Here is a 20,118-nt window from a genome sequence, read left to right on the forward strand (position 1 = left end):
ATAGAGTAAAATAAAACAGAATACAAAAAAATAAAATGAAATAAAATAAAACAAAATTAAATAAAATAAAATAAGATACACTAACAATACAATAAAATAGAATAAAATACAATACAATATAATAAAATAAAGTAAAATTAAATGAAATAAATGAAAATAAAATAAAATAAAATACAATCCCATAAAATAAAATAAAATCAAATCTTAAATTTAACGGATATTAATAGTTTTTATTTTAGTTTTTTATCAAGACATAGTTTTTTTATGTAGCTTAATATATCTTTGAAAGAAAATTTATGACGCACCATTAATATTTGACATTATGATTTGAATTAATATTTTATTTACAAAGCTCAAGAAGCCTTGACAGTTTAAGGCTAAAATACAATATTAATATAATATTTAATATATTATAAAACTTGTATCGACTGGGGTGGCTTCTTGTTCAATCATGTCACTTGCCTACTAAATTGGTTTACTATTCTCATCCATTCATCCTTGTTTGTTGCTCTTTCTTCCCAACCATCAATTCCCCCTTTTCTAAGATCCTTCTGCACGCTATCAAACCATCTTTCTCTGGGTCGTCCTTTCCTTATTTTCGTGATTGGGCCCCGTTTTAGAATCATCTTTGGCATCCTCTTCCTTTCCTTTCCCATCACGTGCCCATTCATCTCACTCTCTGTCCCTTTGTGAAGTGACTGATGCTTGGTTCGTTATACAGTTCCTCTAGCTCCATATATAGCTCTGGGCATTTTCCTTTTCCATCTTTCCAATTTCTCCGAATTTGCTTTTTTCATTATCCATACTTCCTTACCATACGTCACTGTAGGCCTTATTATATAGCCTGTTTTATATATCCTTAACTTTGTTTTTCTCGATACTTATTTTGATTTCATTAGTGGTCTTAGGTTTCCCATCTTTTCATTTCCCTTTGCCAATCTGGCATTCAGTTACCATTCTTCCCCACCTTTATCATCTATAATAACCCCCAGATAAGTAAAATGGACCACTCTTTCAAAATTATATTCACTTGATTCATTAGATATGGAAGTAAACTGCCCCTCTTCTTTTTGCTCTGTATTTACGAGTATCGTGTAGTTTGACTTTTTCTGGTTTAATTCTGTGTCAAAATATTTTGCCTTCTTTTCTAATCTTTTTATACTTCTTAATAATTACTAAAATTTCTTACTTATTTTCTTGTTTTCGTTTTTGGCATTAAATAAATGTTTATTTCCTTTGTAACTTTATGAAAGAGAATAACAGTTACAAAGACAGCAACAGTTTAACACTGTAGCATTTGTGGAAATAGCCGAAATAGTTAATAGTAGAATAAATTAAAAATAAAATAAAATAGAAAAACATAAAATAAAATTAAAAGAAACGAGAATAACAGTAAAATAAAATAAAACAAAATAAAATATAATAAAATAAATAAAACTAAAATAAATTAGAATAAAATAAAATCAAAAGAAATACAATACAATAAAATATAATAAAATCAAATCTTAAGTTCCACGAATATTAACAGACCTTCAGTATGCTAATTCAATTGTTTGGTCTGTCATTTGGTCTGTCTTTTATAGTATTTTTTTATTTTAGTTTATTATCAGGACATTTTATCAAAACAATTTTTATGTAGCTGAATATATCTTTCAAAGAAAATTTATGACGCATTAATATTTTACATTAAATAAAAGTTATTCATTTCCTTTGTGACTTTATGAAAGAGAACAACAGTTCAACACAAGCATTTGTCGAAATAGTTTATATAAAATTGAACCAACAACAAAGGATTATGTACGATACTTTGATAGAAGCTGTGAACATCGGATCTGGTGGAATTTACTTCCTTGATGATCGGGGAAGGACAAAAAAAAAATTACTAATTTTATTGTTATTGACAAGGATCAGATCCTCCAAATCCGCCCAATCCCTGTAATGATCTCCCACAAGAGATCATTACAGGGATTGGGCAGAACTTTGAAAGATATTCGTGACAATCAAAAACATTTTTGGTATAGCCATGATTCTACTGTCAAACTGTTTCTTATTTAATAATTATTCCATAATTAACTGCTGCGGATGAACCAAACGCATGCCTAACATCATCCAATTTGTGGCGGCATGAGAGACGCTCCCATTGACAAAAACTAACATGTGAGTGTTTTTGCAACAAGATCAAAGCGCAATGAAGTAGTTGTTAGATATTGGAAATGGCAAAGTACCTATTGACACTTCATTACCCAGAAATTTCTGTTACTTAATATACTCGAAAGAGGAGCTTATTGAACTTTGATACATAACTTAATTTTAAGGCGGTATTAAGTTCAGTGGGTCAGCTAGTATCTATATATATATATATATATATATATATATATATATATATATATATATATATATATCGAGAAAAGAGGTACGAACGTCTTCAATAAATAGATGAAGTAGCCACCTTCTTTGTCTTTTTTCTCCACCTTTTGACCGAAAAAACCACCACTCTTCGAGTGATCCTTAATTTATATATCTATATATATGTTGTACTTGGCTTGGACTATTGAGAAGTGGACAATTTTTCTAACTTCACCGAAACTGGTTCCAGAGACAAAGAATATATATATATATATATATATATATATATATATATATATATATATATATATATATATGGACAAAGACAAAAAGTAAAGAGGGTGCTGAGAGAAAAGAAGAAAAAACACATAGAAAATAAGCTAAAAGAAATAGAAGAGAATTACAGAAATAAAGAAATAAAAAACCTATATAAAGGTGCTAGAAAAAAAAAGAGGTTTCCAACAAAAACCCATATTTGTTGAAAACAAAGCAGGAAATAATATAAGCGGTGAAGCCGAAATAGTCGAAAGATGGAAAGAGTAGTTTGATGAATTACTAAATGGCAATAATAAGTCAAACTAAAAAGAAAGTATGGAAGCAGAAGCAAGAATCGAACACTTAGAAGACATCTAAGATAATTCACCCAGCAAAGAAGAAATAGAGGAAATCATAAAAAATCTGAAAAACAACAAATGCCCTGGAAGCGATAACATAACAGCAGAGATAATGAAATATGGTGGAAAAGTGCTAAATGATTGGATATACAAGATCATAAAGGAGATATGGATAAAAGAACGAATACCAGAAGATTGGAAGGAAGCAATTATTTGCCCATTACACAAAAAAGGAGACAAAACAGAACGCAGTAATTACAGAGGAGTCGCGTTACTAAATACCGTATATAAAATCCTATCAAAATCCATAAAAGATAAGCTAGAAAAAGAAGTTTAAAATTTAATAGGCGAATATCAGTGTGGATTTGGACGAGGGAGAAGCACAACGGACCAAGTATTTGTAATCAGAGAATTACAAGCAGAAAGATGTGAACACAACTTACCAACGAGAGCGCTATTCATCGACTTCCAGCAAGCATACGACAGAATAAAGAGGAAGGAATTGAAAGAGACCCTTGAGGAACTGGGAGTTAGCAGAAAGTTGCGTAACATGATACATCTTACTTTAGAGAATACAGAAAACAGTGTCAAAGTAAACAATCATGCATCGGACAAATTTATAGTAAACGAAGGATTAAGGCAGGGCGATCCTTTGTCATCATTACTCTTCAATTTATGCCTAGAAAAAATAATGCGAGAAGCGAAAATCAATTGAGAAGGACTAGTATATCATAAAAGACACCAAGTTTTGGCATTTGCGGATAATGTGTTGCTGGCAAGAGGAAAAAAGAGCTACAGGAGATAGTACAGAGAATAGTAAAAGCAGCAAAAAAAATGGGACTTTACATAAATGAAACTAAAACAAAATGAATGCAGTGGACAGATGATCAGTTCAGTGATGGACAAAAGTTTAAAGTAGAAGTAGAAGAACGATCATCATACGAATTCGAAATGGTAGAAAGATTTACATACCTAGGTGCAATAATATCACGTAAACCTAACATTAAAGAAGAAATACAAGCTAGAATATTGGCAGGCAATATAAGTGTGCATGCTCTTAGTGGAATGTTGAAAAGCAAGTTTTTATCAAGGAAGGCAAAAATACAGTTATACTAACAGCTATACAACCAAAAGTAACATACTGCAGTGAGACGTGGACAATGACAAAAAATGAACAAAATTTACTGGAGATATGGGAAAGGAAAATCCTGAGGAAGATATATGGAGGAATAATAAGGGACGGTTTATGGATTAGAAGATCAAATGATGAGTTAAAGGAATTATATAATCAACCTAATATTATAAAGGAGTCATAAAGGCACAGAGACTAAGATGGCGAAGTCACCTAGAAAGGATGCCGAACACGAGGACTCCAAAAAGGGTACTAAACTACACTATAGCTTCAAAAAAGAGAAAAGGAAGACGAAAAAATAAATGGAATCAAGAGATAGAAAAAGATACGGAAAAAATTTGACTAGAAGGCCAGAAAAGAAAAATGAATGACAAGAAGGAATGGAGAAAAATCACATATCGAGCCAGAGAAGATCTCAGTACGAAGAAAGAACAAACTTTTCAAGCCATGGGCCTTTAGTGCTATTGTATATATAATAACGAAATCTTTATTGTGATGACTGATGAGATGTCTCTACGGCAAGTAGCGTTGCTGACAGGAAAAAGAAGAAAAACAAACAAAAAAGTAAAAAAAAATAAAAATAAAAATGACTAAGGACACATCTGTAGGATGAATAATGGAAGCATTGATAAAATGATTACTGAGAGGTCCACTCTCCAAAAGAAGCAATAAAAGACTCAGGAAAAGTAAGTAAATCTATGTACAAGGTCTATAGAGTATTTAAATATTTGATAAATAACTATACAAACACTACGTATTTTTGTAAAAAATAAAATCTACAAGGTTTTTCCTATTTACGAAGTTACCTCCATTTTAAAAGTGAAAACTATAATATAATAATACACTTCAATAATTAACCGTTTGTTTACGATTTATCTAAAAATAGACAGGTATCTTTTTTATTATATATATAGGTTAAGTGGAGATTTCCTGAATGACTACGATATAATAATATCGATTTCGGGGTCTTTGATATTTCAGAAATAACTGATTGATGAGGTCTACTCATGATTGGGAAACCTATCTTAAAATAGGTACCGTCTTATTTTCCTAACAGCTTGGTTACTGATATTATGATAGGCTTATCTCTAGTATGCTTACACATATACAGTGCAGTCTTGGAAAAAACAGCCATCATAAACATATATAAGTTTATATCTGACCTAGAAAAAAATCGCAACCTGTATTATCTTAACACAAAATGCGTGTTGAAGAATACAATTTATTAAAAAGATTATTTTGACAGACTAATTACTTTAATTAGTGGAATTTGACTGAATACTTAGCCTTGTATACAGGGTGGCCAAAAAATCGCTTTACTGAAAATAGTGTCATTTCCATAATACAGTATACTCCCTCTATAACGAACACGGTTATTACGAGTTTTCACTTATTAAGAGGTACATTAGATGTAACGTGAAATTTATATTGAACTATAACCCTCTATAGCGAGGTAAATTTGCTTATAACGAGAGAAAATAAGATTGAAAAACGTGTTTTTTTACGTTTTGGCCCGACCGTAGCTATAAATAAATACCCTTTTTAACAGCCGTCCGCAATAAACTTCTTACAATTTATGATTCTTAGTCGGAAATTTACAATTTATGATTCACAAGTGTCATTGTAGGGGGTTGACCATGCACACCTAATAATATAGGTCCTAATAAACAAGATGTGGAAAGTGTTTTAAAGGTTGTCAGAAACTTTATCCAAAGAAAAAACGCAAATGAAGAAGCATAAAACTGTTTCACATCTTTAGAAAATATGATAGATAGAATACTGGACAATTTAAAGCAATCAAAAATGACAGACTTCTTCCAATTGCAGACGCAGTAGTTTATGTTATTCTTGAAAATACGCTTTATACAGATTTACAGAATACAGATTTTTTGTTTTAACGTATATGATTGACAATAAAAGTAAACAACTCTTTTTTTTTAATGTATTTCATTGACAATAAAAGTTTTTTTCAAAAACGCCATTCAAACAATATTTATTAGCATCTTATATTGCTCCGAATGGCTTCACTATAGAAAGTTAATGTTTTAGAAAACTACATATTCATATGTATGCACAGTATTATTGTTGTTGGATATAACGAGATCCGCTTATAACGAGGTAATTAGTCTGCCATTTCAGTTCTCGTTATAGAGGGAGTCTACTGTATTAGAATATATTTATAACTTGTAGACTACACTGGCATTATTTATGCAGATTTTTAAAAATCCTCCACCTCCATCAATGCCAAATTTAATATCAACATCACTTAATTTTTTTTTGTTTTATTACAAAATCGATAAATCGAAAAAAATTTTGTATACTTGATCTGAAGAAATAAAACTAACCCTTCTATTAAAACATCGAAAAATGCTTAATTTGCAAGCAGGACATAAAACAGTTGGCAAACGATCATCAAATTTACCATAACTATTTGTAATTTTTTTCATTTTTGCTGCAAACTTTCTTTCAGTACTATTAATCACTATTTTTGATTTTCTACAGCAAAACAAATATATCTTAATACGATTTCCTTCATGATCACAACCTTCTTTTATAATTGGGAAAAACCATTTTTATAAAATATATAATTATTTTTTCAATACACAAAAAATTTATTATAATAAGAAATATTAACTCAATTGACCTGTTAGACAAATTTATAATAAATACATACATCTAGGTGCGCTCGCGGACATAGTGTTGGTCAGAAACACAAATAAAAGTTTTTGGTAGTAAATAATATTCGCAGTAGAAGTAATTGTGATATTTATATAGTTTAATTTCATTTAATTTAATAGTTTAAGTATTGTTTTATACATATGTAATTATGAATAATAATACATATGTAATTATGAATAATAAAATCGCCAATTGTGTCAGTCACTTTGTACCTGTATCAGAAAGGATGCTCTTAGTTCAGCTAAACACAACTCCCATAAAAACAAACATTATTCAAGTATACGCTCCTACAGCGGACGCCCCAGAAGAAATCATAGAAGAATTTTACAATGACCTTACTAATATTGTCAAAAGGATTCGGAAAAACGAAATAATACTAATAATGGGAGACTTTAATGCCAAAGTTGGCAAAGGACAAAGTGGAAATTTAGTGGGATCCTTTGGTCTAGGGGAACGTAATGAACGCGGAGACCGTTTGATTGAATTTGCAACTGAAGAACAGCTCGTAGTGACAAACACCTTTTATGATCTTCCTCCAAGACGACTATATACGTGGAAATCTCCCCAGGATACTCCAGATCACACAGTACGAAATCAAATAGACTATATTCTTATTAACAAACGATTTAGAAACTCTATAACATCTGTTAAAGCGTACCCGGGATCCGACATAAATTCGGACCACAATCCACTTATCGCCAAAATGAAACTTAGTTTAAAGAAAGTTCAAAGACCAAAAATTATGAAGTACGATATTAACCAACTGAAAAATAAAACAGTAAAGGAAAAGGTACAAAAACGCCTAAAAGAAAAAACGTGGGCTCGTACAGAAAAACCATGGGCCCGTACAGAAACAGATAACACAGATGTAGAACTAGAAAATTTGCACAAAGTAAGTCAAGAAATAACAGAAAAATACTTAAAACCTGAAAGAACAAATAAAAAGGAATGGATGACGGAGGAGATTCTATGTATGATGGAAGACAGAAGAAACGCTAAAGATAATAAGAATTACTACAACAACATAAATAACGAAATAAAAAGGGCTATTAAAATAGCAAAAGAAAATTGGTTTAGCTCGAAGTGTACAGAGATAGAGTCATTACAACAAAAACATGATTCATTTAACCTCCATAAAAAGATTAAAGAAGCGGCAGGCTTATATAAACACAAGAACACTGGATTCCTGACAGATAATCAGGGAAACATAGTACTGGAAATAGAGCATAAAAGAGATATTTGGATCAAATACGTGGAAAAAACTTTTGAAGATATACGAAGTAACTCTGGTATTACAACAAACACCAATTGCGAATCTGGACCACCATTTACAGTCGAAGAAGTAAAATATGCCATCAAAAGCACCAAAGATGGTAAAGCAGTAGGCCCTGATAATTTTCACTCAGAATTCTTAAAACTTATGGACTATGATGGCATAAAATGGTTGACAAATATATTTAACAGTATATATGATACGGGCGTGGTTCCCCAAGAGTGGTTAGTGTCAACTTTTATAAATCTTCCAAAAAAACCCAATGCGAGAAAGTGCGAAGACTATAGAATTATAAGCCTTATGAGCAATTTACTTAAAACATTTCTAAAGGTCATCCACAAAAGAATATATACAAAATGTGAGGAACAACTAACAAGAACACAATTCGGATTTCGTGATGCTCTGGGAACACGGGAGGCCCTTTTTGCTGTACAGGTGCTATTTCAGAGATGCAGGGATGTGAATTGTGATATATACGTATGCTTTATAGATTACCAGAAGGTATTTGACAGAGTAAAACATGACAAATTAATGACTCTAATGCAAGAAATTGGAATTGACAACAAAGATCTTAGAATTATCAGAAACATTTACTACAATCAAACAGCCAAAATCAAAATAGAAGACCAGTTAACTGATAAAATTGCAATAGAACGTGGAGTACGACAGAGCTGTATTTTGTCTCCATTGTTGTTCAATATTTATTCTGAATGGGTATTTAAGGAAGCTTTAGACGGTTGTGCGAAAGGAATACTAATAAACGGTGAATGGTTGAATAACATTAGATATGCAGATGACACTATAGTTTTTGCCGATAATCTGAATGACTTACAGATATTAACAAATCGCATAACAGAAGTCAGCAACAAATACGGACTAGCTCTTAACATAAAGAAAACCAAATTTATGACAATTAGTAAAAAACCAATACTAAACGCTCAACTTACAATCAACCAACAGAATATCGAAAGAGTCGAGCAATATACATATCTAGGCACCAATTTAAATAGCCAATGGGACCACTCAACAGAAATTAAACAGCGAATAATAAAAGCAAAAGCAGCATTCGTTAGAATGAGAACTATTTTCAACAGTCGAGACATATCATTAAAAACAAAATGCCGTCTATTGAACTGCTACATATTCACAGTTCTGCTCTACGGAATGGAAGCATGGACACTGACTGCTATACTGATGAAACTACAAATGCACATTTTATATATTTTTAGCCTATTGGTTTTTTCTTTATACTAATAATTCGCCACGCTAAAATTTTGAGAAGTGATTCTATTTTTTTTGCGATTCAGAATCGATGCCATTACTTTTAGTCCAGTAAATGAACGTGAAATACGGAGATACCCTGTAATTTTCAGTGTCACCACCGAATTGCATGAAAATTTGGATTTCTACTTACTTTCCATTTCACTTTTGGAATTGTGCCGTTGGTTGCTTTTTATTTTTTAGGGTTGAAAACTATCCCAATTAGAAAAAAATCGTATAATTGCAACTTAAAGCGGGTAATTCATTCAATTCATTTTTTAATGAACATAATTTAAGATTTTATCACAGTTTAACTCGTAAATCTAATCCCCTAGATTAGTTACAAATAAAACAATGTCATTGAATACCTTGTCTGCACCAATTTGCATAGAAATTTAGATTTTGGTTATACTTATCCTCCACTTCAAAATTGAAATTGTTCCGTTAGTTGCTTCTTTTTTTTCAGGGGCGAAAACGACCCCCATTAGAAAAAAATCATATAATTGTAAAGTCAAGTAATTTGGAATTATTTAATTATACATTAATATTAAATTGAACGAGTAACTAATCACAAGTGTATGCAAACTTTGTACAGCAAACTAATTTTTGTCTTACAGTAAAACAAAAAATACCAAAATGTTCAGAAAAGCAAAACCTATATTTGTTTAATCTTCAAGATTTTTCGTATTACTATACTTTTTAAGTTATTTTGAAAAAAAGTATTTTCTTCAAAATTTCAACAAATAGAGAAGAAGGTTGCGTATGGCTGGCTTAAGAGCAAGAAGTTTATCTCGTCCAATGCTAACCAGGAAACATCGCGGATTGAGACGACTATGGGCTGAAGAACACCGCAATTGGACAATCAACGAATGGAGTAACTGTTTATTTACAGGTGACTCTAGATTTCGTATAAACAATTCCGATGGTCATATTTTGATTTGGATGGAACGGGGAAAGAGGTATATTGAATATTATAGGTTACTTACAACTGCTTTTGGGAAAGGCTCCATTTGCGTTTGGGGTGGTAATTGTTTTAATGGCCGCATCGACTTAGTGGTTCTGACAAATTCTACGATTGTGGCTCAGAGACATACAGATATGGTTGCAGAACCAATTATTGCCCGTCCCTACCGTGCAAGAATTGTGAAAGAAAAATTACAGCATCAGAATGGATGCATACAATGGACATACAGAATGGAGTAGCCAGCCCGGCCTCCAGATATGAACTGCATAACTGCAGAACATGTCTCGACCGCCATAATACGATAATTAAATGTGTTAGATAATCCTGTGAATACGCTTCAACAGTTGAGTGAAGCTGTGAAATTTGGATCAAAATTTTTTGAATGCATTAATTGAGAGTATGTCTAATAATAGATTACGAAGTTTAATTCGTTCGCGAGGAGGTCCAACAAAATTTTAGAATTTTTTATTAAGTTTTATTATTTAAGGCTAATTATCTCGTTTTATATATATATATATATATATATATATATATATATATATATATATTCTAACTATAACCAACAAACAAATACTACGCCGTCACCAAACTTTTAAAATATTTTAAATAATAATTATAATCCTTATCAATTGTTCAGCAGTGTATTTGTATTGTGTAAACAAACACTACTTTAGCTTGTTGCTGAGGGCTGTTGGTCGCCGATTTCTCAAGAGATGAGGTCTAAATTATCAGCGTAGGTCATAATTTGCATTGATTTATTAAATATATTTTCCACATGTGCTTTAAAAATGTTTTTTGTTATTAGATCTACCTTTTGGCAGAGCAATAAATAAAAACTTCTTAATTAGAGCGTAATAATCGCTCGTTATAAGACATGAGACAATAGGCATGAGACTCTGTAATTAAAACCGTGGATGTATGGTCCGTTCCTGTAAAGACGTTATGGTTGAAACCGGCCATCTTGGTCACGTGCTGGTTTGGAAATCGGAAACAATAGACACAAGATGAGCGCGTGTATGGCACACGTTTCTGATGTCATAAAACTCAAAAATCTTTAGTTATTGCTTTTAGAGCTCAGCACTTTGACATGCCGAAAAGGTATTAGCATTAGCATGATTCATCAAATGCTCTATAATTTTCTAGAAAGAACAGATCCGTAACAAGATTGTATTTGTTAATTTTTATTAACTAAAAGCAACAATATCAAGTACTTTAATAACAATAAATGAGGACTTGCTCTAGGAAAATTGAACGTTAAGAGAGAATATACGAAACAGACCTTTGTAAACAACTTAAAAATGATATAGTAAAACTGGAAGATTACATCGTTTTTAAGAATAGAGGTGATAATAGAGTATTGGGAACACGTTCCTTGGAACGCCAGAGAATTGGACCAATAATAGTTGAATTTTGGTGTATAATTTAATGTGCTACTTGCAAATAAGAGGAAGGTATCAAAAAATAAGTGTAATTATCACAAATAAGGATACAGAATTTAATACCACTTAGACGTAAGAGATCTTTACCAAAGACATTTAAATCAATATCTGGAACAACAAAATGCGAAAAAACAAGTGAAAAATGCAGTGATTAAAAAGGAACGGGCTTGTCATAACTACAAAATAAGAATAAGGAAAATAAAGAAATATACAGGGAAACACAGAACAAAGTATAACAATTTGGTGCTGGAGGCATATATATATATATATATATATATATATATATATATATATATATATATAGATATATATATATATATATATATATATATATATATATATATATATATATATATATATATATATATATATATATATATATATATAAAGTGTTTTGGATGGGTTGGAGTCAATAAAAGGGGCTATTGGTTAACTATTTATTATCTCGAGCTTTCAATTGTGTTTACAATTATTATCAAGAGCTGCTAAAAAAGACAAAATATCTTACAAAGTTGAACTAGAAAGAAAAAAATTTTTTGTTAACTCACCAAATAAAATTAGTTTGGTTAATAAAATTGCTGCTAATACATCTCAAAACGAATTAATACAAAAATGTCCTTATCTAATAAAGAATTAAAAAACCATCTTGTGCTTTGGCAGAGCATGTAATCGATAAAGACCATATTATGGATTTTGATAACATTAAAATTTTATGTAGTGAAAGTAATAAATTCAAAAGGACTTTTTTGGAAATGGTTTGTATTAGCAAAAGTGATAATAATTTAAACAAAAGATCAGAAATTCAAAATCTAAGCAAAATTTATAATTATACTATTTCTTTATAATTTATATATGAAACTTGTAAAATATCACATTTTGATTTAATTTTCCATATATCTGTTACATTTTTTCAGACATCTATCAATGGTGAATAAATCTTCTTCTTTTTTGTTACTAAACAAAAAAGAATTTTTAAACAAAATTTTATTTTTGGCAATATAATTGTAAAAAATAAAAATTTTAAGTTGGCATTTATGACATTGAGGCTTATTTGTAATTGATCGCTATTTTAACTTATTTATAAATTCAATTGTTTTTGTGTTAAGAAAATGTTTTCAAAATTATATTAAAATTTCAGAGAAGCATTTATTAGATAAGGACATTTTTGTATTAATTCTTTTTGAGATGTATTAGCAGCAATTTTATTAACCAAACTAATTTTATTTGGTGAGTTAACAAAAATTTTTTTTCTTTCTAGTTCAACTTTGTAAGATATTTTGTCTTTTTTAGCAGCTCTTGATAATAATTGTAAACACAATTGAAAGCTCGAGATAATAAATAGTTAACCAATAGCCCCTTTTATTGACTCCAACCCATCCAAAACATTTATATATTTTTTCCAAACGAGTCACAAATACTTCTTAAGAGTTAAGATTAAGCTTCTAGAGTTTTACGATTAAGATTCTAACGCTTTAAGCAATTTTTTTTATGGGTATTTTTGAGTACTTACACTTGCCATATTCAAAGCAATAAAAATATAAATCTCTAAACAGAGTTAACTGAAAATACAGTCTCGTCATAAGTTTTAAATTCAAGAAATTCAAAAGAAATTGCGTGCTACAATATGAAGTAAATGAAGAAGACCAGAGGAGCGTAAGAGGATGCCGGATCCCAAATAAGAATGTAATACCAGAGATAGCGAGGGATGAAGTTGTCGAAGAGTTAAATATTTAAATGGGATGAAGAATGGAAAAGCAGTAGAACCTGATGGAATACTTGTGGAAGTTTGGAAGGCTCTAGGAGAGAAAGGGGTTGTGTTTTGTGGCAAATGATGAGTAGGATATATATGAGGAAGAAAGGATGATGTCCAATGCATGGAGAGAAAGTGTGATAGTATCATTGTATAGAGATCAAGGGGACATTCAGGACTGTAATAACTATAGAGATATAAAGTTAATGTCGCACACAATGAAAATTTGGGAGAGGACTGTAGAGCGAAGGTTAAGGAGAGAGACATCGATAGGAGAACAGTTTGGGTTTATGCCAGGAAGGAGGACAACGGATGCCTTTAGACAGTTGATAGAGAAACATGACGAGGAGAAAAGAGAGCTACATTTGACATTGATAGACCTTGAGAAGGCGTACGACACAATTTCTGGACAAGAGCTATGCAGATATATGAGAGAGAAATATGTATGAGGGAGCGTACACCAATGCTGCTGGATTGACCGAAAGTTTTCCAGTGATGGTTGGTTTGCACCTAAGCTCTTTACTAAGTCCTTACCCGCCGGTGGATAACGGCGTTTGGTTCTAAAAGTTGAAAGTTATTTAAATTTGGAAAAAAATAATATGGGACTATTGACATCTATTATGTCAGTTCAGAAACGCACATGCGATGCTTGCGGTATCTCAGAGAGGACATTTCGAAGAATTAATAACATGAGTGAGGATGAAATAAATAAAGTAAGCAAGAGAAATCGTCGACATCCAAAAACTTTAGATTTGCACCAGTCAATTAAACTTGCAATTAAAAAAAGACAAGGAACTGTGTGATATTAGTTTAACAAGTTGGTGGAGAGTGCTGAAACATTTAGGTTTCCGATATAAAAAGACAAATAATAGACAAGTATTGTGTGAACTCTCTAATGTTGTATCAAAACAGTAGCATTGGTGGCATTTTTAAGAAAATACATGAACAACAAAACGTTTGATAGTCCGAGGCAAGTTGTATTTTTGGAATTACCACCAATTTGAACTTGGATTTTCGCTAAAGGAAGTATGTCAAAATCATCCTGGCAAGATTCCACCACGAATGATATTCTTACACTACAAATAATCCACAGTCACTAAAAATATAGTCACCTGATACAGAGATAGTAGTAGTTCTTTTTCTCTATTCTATAAAGTTCCTTTATTATTAATTAAAAGTATTAAAAATTCATCAAAAGCCATTATAGCGAATATATTTAGTCCCTTAAAAAGTAAATTAATTTCAAATTAAAAGGCAAAAGCGATCTTAATTCTAAGTGCACAGCAAATACTTGACATAAAACTTGACCGAATATAAACAGTAGCAAAAAATAATGACTACAGTACAAATCAGTCGAGTATTGGTCAAAAGGTTCCCTAGGGAGCAGCCGATCACCCCAACGTTCATATGTTTTACAAATAGGGTAGTTAGGCCAGGAGGAAAACATTTTATTGGTGGTTACTTGGGGATGTTACGTCTTAATTGTAAATAATTATGATTTTTTCTGCTACAATATTTTAATATATTAATTATCATAATTGTGCTATATGGAATAAACTAAAATTTTTATGATAATTCAAATTTTATTAAGAAAAGTACTAACTAATAAATTAAAATTAAATATCTCATTAAAAACAAACCTGGAAATTGAAAATGTCAGAAAATACCTTAACCAATCCATACAAGAAGCTGCATGGGAATCAACGACAATCAATGAAATAAACCGCCCTACTAATGAACTATCCAATAAAATCAAACAAACCATTATTAAGAAACGAATATTAAGACGTAGATGGCAACTGACGAGATCACGACAAAGCAAGACCAATTTGAATAGAGTTACAGCACAGTTAAAAGCGTTATTAAATAACCATAAAAACAATGGTATACATTGTCAATAATATTATTCACACTAAATTAAAATTAAAAAGTCCCCAGGGTATGACCTAATTACTGTAAGAATCTTAAAGGAATGACCAACAAAAGCCGTACTTTATCTTACACAACTGTATAACACCGTATTAAGAACAGGACATTTTCGCCTTGTTTGGAAATTAGCCTAAATAATATTAATTCCAAAACCCGGAAAATCCTTGGAGAAAATAAAGTCCTACAGACCTATAAGCCTGCTCAATATTCTAAAATCGCCTAGATATAAAATATTGGAAAAACTGCTGTTATCCAAAATAGAGCCAATTTTATTTGACAAACAAATAATACCTCATCACCAGTCTGGCCAGTCACATCCAGAGAAAGCCAAATTCAAACCCACCTAACACGCAAAAAACCGACGGACAGGTTATGGCCTCTCTATTTTGAGACTCGCAAGGATTTTTCATTGACTATTTGAAACCGAACGATTACCGGTATAAGTAATCTCCCACTCGTTGGTCAACAGCTACCGGTGGAAGAACCGACACATGCTAGTTTACTTCATTGCTCTGGAGCTGAGAAATTAACTCCGAAGCCGGAAGAGCTAAATTCGTCAACGGCATTGAGATGTGGAAAGCCGCGGGATGACTACTATATTAAAGATCCACATGAATACTCTTAGTAAAAATCATCATGGACCCACTAGTCGATAATTTACTTAATGGTCATGGAGCTCGGAATCAAACATCCGGCAGGGGAGGACAATTAGATTTGGACGAAAGGGCCTCTCAGATCGTCATCAAGGTAAATCCCTGTCAAACAAATAAGAATAAATCTATAGCCTTGAAAATTGGAACATGGAACGTAAACAATTTATACCAATCAGACAAACTAGATAACATTCTGTCGGAAATGTGTAGAATGAAGATACTGGGACTTAGTATACAATGGCCTGAATCAGGAAAATGTAACACCAGAAATCGAACAACGTATTATTCCGGTAACAACTGCAATCACAGGCAGGGAGTTGGCATTATAATTAACAAGAATTCTCAAAAAGCTGTTTGTAACTTTGTTCTCTACTCTTATCGAGTATTGCAGTTGTCTCTTAACTCTCATTTAAAGCGTAAAATAAATATAATCCAAGTCTATGCACAAACTGCAGACAAGGATAAAGACACCATAGAGACATTCTATGAACAAATTGGCAATGTCGTAAAGCTGACTAAAAGAAATGATATAAATATTATAATGGGAGATTTAAACGCTAAAGTGGGCCAAGGAGAAGTGGTGAATTGTGTGGGACGATATGGACTCTGAGAGAGGAATGAACGTGGCGATAGGCTGGTTGATTTCTGTATCAATGAGAAACTCATACTTGCAAATACCTTGTACAAACTTCCTAAACGTAGATTATATACATGGTGGTCACCAGCTGACGATAACAACAAAATAGTCAGAAATCAAATAGAGTATATTATCGTCAACAGAAGATATAGAAATTCTATATCATCCAAAACTTATCTAGGAGCGGACATAATATCCTCCGATCACAATCCGGTTGTTTTGTCGATGAGAGTGAAACTAAAGAAAGCAAAGCACCTTAGCTCCAAGAAAATCATGGATACAAGGCGGCTCAAACAAAACAACACATATGAGAAACCGAAATTTAAAATAAGCGAGAACTTCGAGATCGAGAGGAAAATCAAATATTGACCAAAAATGGGGAAACATTCAACATGCCCTTGTGTCAGTTAAAAAAGAAACCGTCAAACCAGTTGGAGGAAAAAGAAAACCTTGGATGACAGTAGAAGTTCTTGAACTTATGATAGAACGAAGAAAACATAAAGCAAAAGAACTGAATACTTAAATACAAAGAAATTCAGAAAAACATCAGAAAGAAAATTGGAGAGGCAAAAGAGAAGTTGCTCTTCGACAGATGCAAAGAAATAGAAGATCTAGATAAAAAGTATGATAGCTTTAATTTACACAAAAAAAATCGAAGAAATTACAGGTTCTAGAAAAAGCACAAGACGAATATCCTTCAAAATGATAAATTAGATATTATTACTGATGTGAAGGAGATATTGTGTCAGTGGAGCAATTACATCCAAAAACTATTTAATGATGAAAGAGAAAAACTGTTATGAAAAACCACAGAGGATATCTGTGGCGCCGTCGAATTAAGAAATCTCATTGATGAAGATGTTATTGATGTAATAGTTAAACTCTTTTTAGCAATACCCAAAAAGTCAAGTGCAACATCCTGCTCAGATCACAGAACAATAGCTTTAATGAGTCACACACTCAAAACATTTTTAAAAATAATACACAGCAGAATTGTTACACAAGATACACTTTGTTCGGCTTGAATGTGCTGGCCCAGAGATGCATGGACATAAATGAGGACATTTACTTATGTTTTGCAGATTTTGAAAAGGCATTTGATAAGGTTCAACATAAAAAGCTTGTAGATATATTAAAAAGCAAAAATATTGACAGTCGTGATATGAAAATTATATCTAATCAATAGTGGAATCAAACTGCCAAGTTAAGAGTTGACAACAAGAACACCCGAGATACCAAAATACAAAGAGGATTCCGCCAGGGTTGCGTGCTGTCACCACTACTCTCAACGTCTACAGTGAAGCGGTATTTAAAGAAACGCTCTCAGATTCAATCGAACATATATCTATCAATGGAGAAGTTTTAAATATCTTGCATTTTGCAGACGATACAGTAATAATGACGGATAACATCAATGATTTACAGAACGTAATATTACGTGTTCTCTGCCCTTCTTTATGGCTTGGAAGCATGGGCATTAAAACAAGTACATCTGAATAAGTTAGCCGTGAATTTTGATATTACAGAAGAATCCTACGAATATCATAGACTCAAAGAATGTCAAACGCAGAATTTACTAGAAGAATGGGAAATGAAGGTGAAATAATATTGCCTATCAAAAGAAGAAAACTTGACTACTTAGGGCACATGATGAGAGGGCAAACACACTCATTATTGCAACTTATTATGCAAGGTAAAATTCGAGGAAAGCGAAATGTGGGAAGACGAAGAAAATCGTAGCTTAAGAACTTGAGGGAATGGTTTGAATGCAGTAGCGCAGAACTATTTACAGCAGCAGTCAGCAGTGTTCGCATAGCAATGACGATTTCCAACCTTCGATAGAAGATGAAACTTAAAGAAGAAGAATTTTCATTTTATGTTATATTATATTTGAAGTATGTCGGAATGCTCATATTTCTTGTACAAAACTGAGACAAGAAGGTATCGATGTTTATAATCTTTTGCTTTGAACAGTTCCGTATAAAGATCGCTGTAATCTTTATGAAACAAACCGAAAGGAAGAGTAAATATAGGACGCCCCTTGAAAAGATAAAAAGATGGAGTGAATTTTGATGCAAGAACAAATGCCTAAACCTTAAGATGAAGAAGAACGAGCAGGAGTTTTAAAACTTATCAGTGACGGAAGTGACTCTAGGGTATGTTTTTCTGTCTACGTTTTTTGTGATGGTTCCTGTAGTTTCGTCTTTTGCGGCTATTTAGGTTAAGTTACTTTCTTATTTTGTATATTTTTAACCTGATAAATAATATGTCAATAATACGATTAAATACGCAAATAATGGAATTATACGCCCTCATCCTTTACTAAAAACACAAATGAAAGCAAAAATATTTGAGCTGCTCGGACACGTAGAGAGGCGTTATTAGTTTGCGAAAATATAGAAAATTGTAGAACACACTAGACCAATAAAAATTTCTAAATGTTTGAGTTTCAATAGGATAATTTGCTCCATTTAATCATCTGTTACTGGCCTAATCTCTTCTCCCTGCAGACAATCACGTTCATGGTTAATATTCTATATCCTTCTTTATTTAGCTAGTTCGAGAATTAGGAATTCACATATAGATTAATTAATAAATGCCGTTTGTGAAATATTGTTGACATGTCGTTTTTATTAGAACTAGAATTTCTGAAGTAATACAAATGTGGGTATATAGATTATAGATAAGTATATTTGGATAAAATATATACATAAAAATTTCAAATAACCATTCGTCAACAACGTTTTTCAATCCCGTATGTTTACAATAGTGTTTGTTAGCTATTTTATGAGGTGGGTTACTCTTTTTTTCTTATTTTTATAGTTAGTACGTGTTCTAGCTGTGACAGTAATTTTAATTCCGCCCTTCTATTTCTTTATTTTGTTCACCAGTCTGATATTACCGTTCATTTTATAGTAAATACTATTTTAATGGGAATAAGCCACAATTTAAGGTTAAAATAAGTTTATTGATGTTTCAATTTTGACTTCGGAAATCGTTCTCAAAATACAAAAATTAATAAATTAAACAAATTTTGTTTTTTGCTACTTGCTGAAAAATTCTTAATAATTTAATTTTATCTGACTCATTTATATTGACAATTCAGACATATATTATGAATTTTAAATTAGACGACTTTAAAATAATATTGCCAATATTGCTGAGTTGCATTCTTGGGACGACTTTATTGTAAGAGTTCATTCGATTACATGAAATCAACTTTAACTTGAGAATATTCGCCAGAAAAAAAATCCTAGCATGTAATTCGTCTTTGCCTTTCGTCTTTCGTCTTTCACCACATGCCATAATGACAGTAAAATTCTCCTATTAGTGTTTCCATAGTAAATTATGAGGAAAAAAACTATCAAGAAATGGTAAGTATTTGGTCTTACATTTAGTTTACTCTCAATAAACACCAAAATCTGATTTTATATGTTTGTTA

The 20,118-nt window shown here is 31.7% G+C and overlaps 1 protein-coding gene across 6 annotated transcripts in view; it reads right to left on the minus strand.

Moving 5' to 3' along the window:
* The window catches only part of Asph (Aspartyl beta-hydroxylase), a 192,978-nt gene that overhangs the window by 147,384 nt on the left and 25,476 nt on the right, over positions 1–20,118 (minus strand). The window lies entirely within an intron of this gene.

Source organism: Diabrotica undecimpunctata, chromosome 10 (assembly GCF_040954645.1).
Source record: "Diabrotica undecimpunctata isolate CICGRU chromosome 10, icDiaUnde3, whole genome shotgun sequence".
Taxonomy (NCBI): Eukaryota; Metazoa; Arthropoda; class Insecta; order Coleoptera; family Chrysomelidae; genus Diabrotica; species Diabrotica undecimpunctata.